General features: G+C 50.0%; 1 long non-coding RNA gene across 1 annotated transcript; it reads left to right on the forward strand.

Annotated features, from left to right (window-relative positions):
• Window positions 1-4267: 4267 nt before the first annotated feature.
• Window positions 4268-5969, forward strand: LOC117079352. Its single transcript, XR_004435381.1, has 3 exons — window positions 4268-4367; window positions 5623-5656; window positions 5774-5969. It is a non-coding gene; the product is annotated as an uncharacterized LOC117079352 (long non-coding RNA).
• The last annotated feature ends 1166 nt before the right edge of the window (window positions 5970-7135 follow it).

A 7135-nucleotide genomic window follows, 5' to 3' on the forward strand; every position in this document is an offset into this window, starting at 1 on the left:
ATGCAAACTAGTCTACAGTTAGAGAAAGTGAGTCAGTGATTGCCTTGCGGGGTAGGGAGGGAATGGAGGAGGAATTACAGAGGGGCGGGGGGTGGGTTTTGAGAATGGTGGATCCATTCCTTACCTCCATCAGCATGCTGGTTCACCATGCAGGTGTCAACAATTATCAGACTGTACACTCTAAACTTTTACAGTTTATTGTATGTCAATTATATCTCAATAAAGCTGTTAAAAACAAAAACAAGAACAAGTCTGAGAAATATGCAGAGAAGGGTGTGCTGATGACTCCCCAACATCCCAGGTCAGAGAACAATGCAAGAGGCCTGATGCTGTGCTCTGAGCTCCTCACGGAGAAAGAAGTCCTAGGGCTCTGGGCCCCGCGCTTTGGAGTCAGAGCCACCTGAGCTGGCTTCTGCTCCGCTCATCCCTTTGGGCCCAGGCTCCAGGCTTGTGTCGGGAGTCGGCGGCCATGGCCGCGAACAACATCCCGTGCCCCTGTCCAAGGTGCTGATCAGACGACGCAGGCTCCTCTTGGGCCCAGGGCCCCTGGACTTGGTGGCAACAGGCTTAGGACTCACAATGACAGCAATGCTCTAGATGCTCACCCAGGACCCCCAGTGCCAGGCAGGCCAGGACCAGGCAGGGCTCAGGCTGCGTCAGAACCTCCCCAGAGGCACAGCAGGTTTATGGAAGCGAGTGCTCATGTAGACAGGCACTGACGTTTTGTTTCTCTGTCTCCACGGGACCTCGAGCTCCTCAAGGCAGACGGGGTCCGATGAGCACCGCCACTGCCTGAGGGGCCCCCTGGGGTGCCTGTGTGTCCTGTCCTGTCACCCTCTTTTACCGACACACATTAATCCTACAGTCCACCGTGTGAGGGGGTGATGACTCCAAATTGGGGCCTCTCTGACCATTTACAATCCCACTCTCAGCAGGAAGTGTCTGCTGGGGTGAGCTGGGGCTCAGTCTGGAAAGTGGCTTGCCTGTGGACCAAGCACATGCTGGAGGCGTGAGGCAGAGAGGTCCCAAAGGGGTGAAAGGCATTTCTCTTAGTGGTGTCAGCTGTGCCCTCTTGGGGTCCTGCTGTGAACACTCGAAGCTCCCTCATGTCCATCGAGGAACTCTGAGCCCAAAGACCACCCAGCTAGTCCAGGACCTCAACAGCCTGGGGCTGGACCCACGGCAGTGAAGATGCCATTCCCCCGGCCAGGGAGACTCGCCAGCCCAGAGAGAGGTGTGTGTGCAGCAGAGTTCCAGGTTCCTGTTCTGGGCACCCAGACTTGGGTCTGGCCCGAGGAGCCCCTTGGGCTGTGCTGCAGCAGACGCCAGGGAGGAGCTGGACCTCACAGTGCAGCAGCTGCGTCAGCACGGGCGAGGGCACCACGAGGTGGAGCCGCACATCCCCCACCCCGCTGTCGCCCCGCGTGCACCGGCAGAGACCGGGATGGGCCACTCTGGAGGCACCTTGTGCACTTCGCTGGCAGGAGAGGCCTCTGCTGAGGCTGCACTTACTGAGCATGTAGCTGGGACACGAATATCTCCACATTTGGGCTTGTTTAGAAACATCTACCCACTAGCTATTCCCTGAGACCTTCCGGCCCACAGGGTTCCCTCCCAGACCCAGGTCGTCCAGGCCAGCCCCTTTGGATGCTGAATCAACATACAGCTACAGCTCTGTCCCTTTCTCCTTCCAGGCAAACCCACGCCAGGTGAGTCCCACAGGTTCTGCTTATAAGGTGGACTTTCCCCTCTCCTCTCGTAATCGTCTGATCAAGAAGAGTTTGATAGCTAGGGTTTTTCATGGTTTTCTCCACACATTTCCAGGATAGTTTGGTGGGCAGGGGGACTAGGAGAATGGGTGCTGCTGACTGGTTGGGGATGCAATGATAGTCTGCCTCTGGGTGAGGACCACAGGACCAGTTGAGCCAAGAGTTGAGGGTCTGGGTGGGGCCATCCGGTTGTCAGAAATGCAAAAGCCTGAAAAGACACCTCAAAAGGCCACCTTAGGTTCTACAATAGTGACGTTATCTGCAGGAGGAATTGGGGAAGCTGCAAATCTTGTGGCGTCCAGAGCAATGGCTGGTAATCATATAACTATGCCCACATCTTAGCAGAATTCAGGTCCCTCTCAGCCTCCTAACCTGGCGGTCTTTCATTCATTTTACAAAGGTGATTTAGTCTGGGGAAAGCGTTGGTGCAAAAGTAATTGCATTACTTTTAATGGCAAAAATCACAATGACATTTGCACCAACCTAATAATTTCAACTATAAACTAAATTTTTCCCAAAGTTAGCTTGGCCCAAGCCTAGGAATGACTGAGGGCAGTTTGGAGTTAAAGGCAAGATGGGATTGGTCAGGTCAGATCTCTTTCACCGCCATAATTTTCTCACTCATCATTTTTGCAAAGGCAGTTTCACCCTCTGCATCATTTAGGGCCACCCCTCAGAGGGGAAGTGTGTGGCCATGCACTTTTGGGTAATGCCAGTATTTCATTTAAAAAATCCAGAAATTAGGCTGAAATATTTTCTCCTCTATAGGACTGGTCAGAGGGAACAACCTGTGAGGCCATCAGTGTAGGGAGAGAGACCAGGGAGTACAACAGGAGTCAGCCGTATCAGCCATGTGTGAGTCTGAGCCACATGCCTCACCCCTCCTGGCTAGCGGGGTGCAGTCATGTCAGTCGTGCACAAGCCTGAGCCACATGCCTCACCCCTCCTGGTTAGCAGGGTGCTGCCGTGCATATCTGGGGCATGAGTGCTGGGTGACACTCACTCATGGAGGCCCAGGTCCCTTGACAACTTGTACTTTATGGTATAGGTTGTCTGTTCTAAGCATATATTCTGAAATGGAACATTCATAGTGTTCATTGGCTTACTAGTTTCACCTCTAGTAAGTGGTGAGCCTCCATTTGAGCCCAGTTGAAAGCCAGACTCTTTATTTTTCTTAAAAGGAGAACAGTTAACTGCTGAAGACTATTCTGCCTCCAAAATCCAGAACGCCCTGCCTGGCACGGTGCCCCCTCTCTTATTGATGGGAGGTACCAGGGCAGCAATTCTCTTTCCCTTGGGGGGAAATCAGAAGATGCCCCCAGCCGCTGGACCCCCAAGATCCCACCGAGACAGAAGACGCCTGGATTTTGTGTGGCTTCTTTTCCAAGCTTCTGGCAAACATTTCTCTGTTCTAAGCATGGATTCTGAAATGGAATATTCGCCACATGGTGGTTCCTGGCTTGCTATTAATAATTTCACTATAAGATGGAGCTGATCTCAAATGTTCTTTGCCATCTGACCTGCTTACTCTCACCCCCACCCCCTGGAATGAAGGAACAGTGTCATGTTAAGTCTCCAGGAATTATCAGTGTGCAGTCATCCCGAAAATCCTGAAAAATCTGGTCATTTCTCCTCCTCCAATGCACACTCATCCTGGCAAGAAGACGGCTAGGAAGATTTACACCCTGAATCTGTGCATGCAACGGCCTTTTCCGTCAGTGGAACCCTGCCTATACTTGACTCAGGGTGCTCTGGCTAAAATATGGGAATCAGGGGTGGACGGTGGGTTCTCATTTGAGTCTTTCACTTCTGACATAAGCTGCCCAGGCCAGGATCCAGGATTTTTTTTTTTTTTTTTTTTTTTGAGACAGAGTCTGGCTCTGTCGCCCAGGCTGGAGTGCGGTGGCGGGATCTCGGCTCACTGCAAGCTCCGCCTCCCGGGTTTACGCCATTCTCCTGCCTCAGCCTCCCGAGTAGCTGGGACTACAGGCGCCCGCCACCTCGCCCGGCTAGTTTTTTGTATTTTTAGTAGAGACGGGGTTTCACCGAGTTAGCCAGGATGGTCTCGATCTCCTGACCTCGTGATCCGCCTGCCTCAGCCTCCCAAAGTGCTGGGATTACAGGCGTGAGCCACTGCACCCGGCCCACATATTCAGTTCTTAAAAATAAACATTTAATAGGGACCTAGAAACAGACGCCATATGTCAGTCTCAGGCTATGGTGAGTCCAGATGGCGGCTCCCCGCGCCTCCCCCGGGCCCAGGGCTCCTATGCCACAGTGCACAAGCCTCAGGGGGGTGGGAGGAATTTCCCTAAGGCCAGGACGTGTGATAAGGACGTGCTCTTACACAAGGAACAACAGAGGAACAGGAACGCTCAGAGGCATTCCCGGAACTGACGTTAATCAGTATCCAACACGGCAAACTAGCAGCCAAGATGGGGCTGCTTCGGCCTCCGTACTCCGCCCTCCAGGCTCCGCCCCACTAACCCAGCTCTCGCCGCCTCACCTGCCCTCCTCTTCCGCGACGGTCCCTGAGCCTTAGAGAGGGTGCGTGGGGTTGCCCGGCTTTAGCAGCAGTACCTCGGCGTCAGAAGACAGGTCGGGCCCAGTGGGAGTCCCAGTGCGGGAGGGTCACTGGCTGTTGAGTCACCTCTAGTCTTCAGGATACCATGACTTCCGTTTTCTCAGAGAAAGTAAAACAAGAGATACGTAACATTAATAATTTGCACACGGCCGGGCGCGGTGGCTCAAGCCTGTAATCCCAGCACTTTGGGAGGCCGAGACGGGCGGATCACGAGGTCAGGAGATCGAGACCATCCTGACTAACACGGTGAAACCCCGTCTCTACTAAAAAATACAAAAAAACTAGCCGGGCGAGGTGGTGGGTGCCTGTAGTCCCAGCTACTCGGGAGGCTGAGGCAGGAGAATGGCGTGAACCCGGGAGGCGGAGCTTGCAGTGAGCTGAGATCCGGCCACTGCACTCCAGCCTGGGCGACAGAGCGAGACTCCGTCTCAAAAAAAAAAAATAATAATAATAATAATAATAATAATAATTTGCACACAAGGATGCCAATCAAAAGGGAATTTGTATGCCAGAACAGTAACATAAAAGAACCTATTTCATTAAGAAACCGACTACAAACGTCGTGAAGGAAACTAAAACCCGGTTTTTCTTTAGAGACTTGTAGCCAGTGAATGATTCAGGATTAGCCCAAATTGTAAACAAACAATAAAGACTCAAAAACAACAGTCAGAGCTAGAATCTAAATTTTTCTCTCTCCAGTCTCCCCATTTCTACCAAGGATGAATCATAGTAGGACCAGTTTATTTGCAAAATAAATGTTGGTCTCTTAATACTTGGCCTATTTGCATAAAGTGTGGCAAGAATAGTAACCAGCCCTAGAGGTTTTTTTTTTTTTTTTTTTTTTTCCTGAGACAGGGTCTTCCTCTGTCAGCCATGCTGGAGTACAATTGTGCAATCAGAGCTCCCTGCAGCCTCAGCCTCTCAGGCTCAAACAATCCTCCTGCCTCAGCCTTCCAAATAGCTGGGACCCTCCCTCGGCACACCCCACCACACCCAGCTCATTTTTTATGTTTGTAGTGACAGGGTCTCAGCATGTTGCCTAAGCTGGTGGACTCTTTTTAAGTTGGCTTTGCTGGAACTGTTTTAGGGAATTTTAGATTCAACTTATTAAAAGCCTCAAGGGTAGGAAGCCAAGCCAAGGATTCACTGAATGAAATTGAAGTATTTTACCACCAATTGTGTTTCTTTGCCATGTCTTGAAATAGCCCTGCAAAGCTGTCTCTCGTGGGGAAAAGTTGCATTCTGAAGAGAATCCTTTTCCTTTTTCAGGCCTTTTCCCTGATCCAGGAGAGAATCAACTCTGGTAGGAAACATTTAAAATCTGTTCTCTCTGAAGCTACGTGGAGGCTTCCTCTGCATCATGGGAACTTGGTCTCCACAACCCCTCACTTAACCCAGACATTCCTTCTGTTGATTGCAGGTCTTTAGATAATAACTTACCTCTTTCAAGCAATTGCCCATCAGAAAATATTTAAATCTACCTATGAGCTGGAAGTCCCTGTTTCAAGTTGTTCCACCTTTCCGGATCGGATGTCTTACCTGTATTGATCGATGTCTCATGTCTCCCTAAAATTTATGAAATCAAGCTGTGGCCCAGCCACCTTGGGCACATGTTCTCAGGGTCTCCTGAGGCCGTGCCATGGGCCACAGTCTCTCATATTTGGCTCAGAATAAATCTCTTCCAATATTTTACAGAGTTTGACTTTTTTCGTTGATTTTTTCATGCCTCTGCTTTTGCAATAATATGTAGGGGTTTCCCCAGTCCACGTACAGTATCCATTTTCCATTTTCTGTTTTTGTTTGTTTGTTTTTCTGAGTCTCCCTCTATTGCCCAGGCTGGAATGCAGTGGCGCAGTCTTGGCTCACTGCAGCCTCTGTCCCCCGGGTTGAAGCAATTCTCCTGCCTCAGCCTCCCCAACAGCTGGGATTACAGGTGTGTGCCACCACACCTGGCTAATTTTTGTATTTTTAGTAGAGACAGGGTTTCATCATGTTGGTCAGGGTGGTCTTGAACTCCCAACCCCAAGTGATCCACCCACCTCAGCCTCCCAAACTGCTAGGATTACAGGTGTGAACCATCACACCAGCTTCAATATCCATTTTCATAAAGCATTTGGATAAAGGATATCTAACTACCTTACATAAAGCCTGTTCAAACATCTCCACTTTCATAAGTCTATCAAACAATTCAACTTTCATAATTTGACATTTTTCTGTTCTGCTCCCAGGAACTTCTTTTTCCCACCCCCAGACCATTTTACCCTCTCTAGTGAAAAAGGATTTGGGTGCCCCACAGGGGCTTGATCCAAGGGATTCTGGTTCTTTTGTCAATCTTATCTTGATTAACCCACCTCAAAGTTGGCCCTGGCAATTGTTGGTTAGCTCAGTGTAACTTTTGCCTTCCAATATTTATAATTAGATTGCCTTCTCCAATCTGGGGAAAACTGGTTTGGAGCTCTTTACTGTTGAGGGACCAGCGGGGGCTCCCTTTGTTCACCCAGCTTTTGATAGTGCTGTATCAAGACCTTTGTGTTAAGATCCCCCCATTTCTCTATTATTCATTCCATTGCTTACAACTATCTACAAATTCCACACCGCTAGGATGCACCCCATGACTCTCTCCTTTCCTTTTTCCTCTTGGTTTCACCCTATCCACTTTTTACTTTTTTTTTTTTGAGACAGAATCTTACTCTGCTGTCCAGGCTGGAGCACAGTAGCACAATCTTGACTCACTGCAAGCAGTTCTCCTCCCTCAGTCTCCCGAGTAGCTGGGATTATAGGC

The sequence above is a fragment of the Trachypithecus francoisi genome, unplaced genomic scaffold (genome assembly GCF_009764315.1).
Source record: "Trachypithecus francoisi isolate TF-2019V2 unplaced genomic scaffold, Tfra_2.0 Lachesis_group7, whole genome shotgun sequence".
In the NCBI taxonomy this organism is placed as follows: Eukaryota; Metazoa; Chordata; class Mammalia; order Primates; family Cercopithecidae; genus Trachypithecus; species Trachypithecus francoisi.